The sequence below is a fragment of the Kryptolebias marmoratus genome, linkage group LG22 (assembly GCF_001649575.2).
Source record: "Kryptolebias marmoratus isolate JLee-2015 linkage group LG22, ASM164957v2, whole genome shotgun sequence".
In the NCBI taxonomy this organism is placed as follows: Eukaryota; Metazoa; Chordata; class Actinopteri; order Cyprinodontiformes; family Rivulidae; genus Kryptolebias; species Kryptolebias marmoratus.
Genome location: NC_051451.1, coordinates 29,350,309 through 29,352,701, shown reverse-complemented (window position 1 = coordinate 29,352,701; position 2,393 = coordinate 29,350,309).

Sequence of the window (2,393 nt, the reverse complement as noted above, 5' to 3'; positions counted from 1 at the left end):
CACACACACACACACACACACACACACACACACACACACACACACACGCACACACACACACACAGCGAGTAAATAGCAAAGAAATAAAAAAGCTTCATTACTGTCAGCTGCAGCAGATCTTTGTCCTGTTTCTCATCAAACTCTCAAATATACTTTGGCAAATCACCACCATGTAAACATAAATACACACGCACACACACACACACACCCACACACATGCACACACACACACTGTGTCAGTTTGTTTTCTGTTGAGTTTCTCAAAGACAGGAAGCTCAGATTGTTGCAGCCGAGCTTTCCTAACTGAAGCTGATTAAATCCACATCTTCTGGTTCCTGCAGCTGAGAAACACCTGAGAGGTTTTAAATAAAGTCCAGATAACTTTTATGTTTTCCATGAACATCTAACCTAACGTCTCGTTTAAATAAACAGGATGTGCTTTGTAAATGAGGACAGATCCTGTGATGCTGATCCAGCAGTAGCGAACTCCGGTTGGATTCAGGAGAGGAAAAATAAAGATCAGCATTAAGTTGGTCTCTGGGGTTTACCCTCTGGGGGCTGGGGGGCTGATTATTGACATTGCTCCACGTCCACCCAGAGACAAACTATTGGTTTCCTGCTTCCTGCTGCTCACTAATGTTGTCTTTTTGTCTGGTTTTACTCGGGTTCACTGAAACTGATGGGATAAAACAGGCCAGGAAATATAGAATCAAAGAAATCAGAAACAGTTTGTGTCAGTTGGTAAAAGTAAGGATTTAATATTTCATTGTGTATATGGTTTTCATTTATATGAATACTTTTTTATTAATTTTTATCCATTGAATTGTTTTTGCTCCTGTCCCACAGACATACACCCTTACTGACAGCCCGTCTCTCTGCCCTTCACCACCAATGTCTTGTTCCAGGAGGACATTTTTTGTCCAGGTGTCCTGCTTCCACAACAACTGACCTTTTTAATCGAGGCGACGTCCGAGCCAGCATGGCATCACTCCTTTGTCTCATGTTTGTTGTGCAACCGAGGTTGGCTGGAGCGGAGTTCGAACCCCTGACCTTTCGTTTGTGTTTATGCAGCAACCAACCTTTGACTGAAGCACCAGCACCAAACAGGGAAACCACCTCAGAGCTCTCTCTCCAGAAGAGCTCAGTCTCAGGGTGGGTCTGACTAGTTAGACACTCTAAATTACAGGAAAACTGTATTCTTGGCCGTGCACATTATTGTGTTGCTCACCTTCAGGTACGTTGTCCCCACGGTGGCAGCCGCCCCCATGTTTACGAGTTAATCTGAAGAGAGGCAGTTGAGTTCTGTGACACAAACGATGAAGGTGAGGAACCTGAGGTCATTTGGAGACACCGTTCACCAACTAGTGAAGCAGGAAGTGAAGTGGAACCACTCAGAGTATCCGTCCATCCTCGTTCCCGTTAGCCTCACAGGGACCTGGTGTCTGTCGGGGTACACCTGGACAGGTGTCCTGTCCTCCAAAGGACACCTGTCCATTAAAGCTGTGAGGTTAGAACCAGCTCAGCTGAAGCAGGTTTCAGTCCATAAAGAAGAAATACAGGAAGATTTTAAAAACTACAACAGTAGAATTTTGTTTGATTTTATTGGACCTCCCAGTTTTATGTAGTGCTGAGCCTGAAGTTCTGGACGGTATTTAAGGAGGTTCCAGCAGTTCATATCTCAGACTTCTTTGATTTTACGCCTTTTTTCTGCTCGTTACCTTTAATCACCGGAGTTAATAATGAAACAGGTGCTTCTCTTTTGTTGCCAATGTGTCTTATTTGCTATTCAGCCACTTAAGGCCATTTCAGAGAATCAGATTAGAATACTGGGCCCAGTGGGCATTAATATTAGATGAAGTGGGAATATAATAATGTGAGCTCGTCTGACTGGAGGCAAACCACTCTTAATGCTTTTCTCCAGGGCTCTGCAGCATTTTATGTGCAAGAATATTAATTACTGTCAAAGCATGATGGGTATTACCATGATTCCACATTCAAGGTGCTTCTGAAGAGGAGAACATCCTTCATCTCTGTCCCTCATCTGCTTCTCTTTTCTCCATTTACAAATTGAAAACTTTTTCTTCTTGTTTTCCTTCTCAGCAGCATGACACCGATTCAGAGAAGACAAATCTTTAAAACTTTCCTCCTCCTTCTGTTGCTGTCTCCTGCTCCCATCAGCCCGGTGGATCAGAGGGTTTCAGGTGATAAATATCCTGGGCCAAAACCTCCCAGCCTCAGATTTCTGTCTCTTCTTTGGCCGAGGCCTCATTAAACAGGCGTTAGGCTGCTGTTGGTCCTACGGTGGAGACTGCGTCTGCCTCCCAGACAGCCGCAGGAGTCAATCAGGACGGAGAAGGAGGGAGCAGGGATCTGCTTCTGGAGGTCCAGGAGTC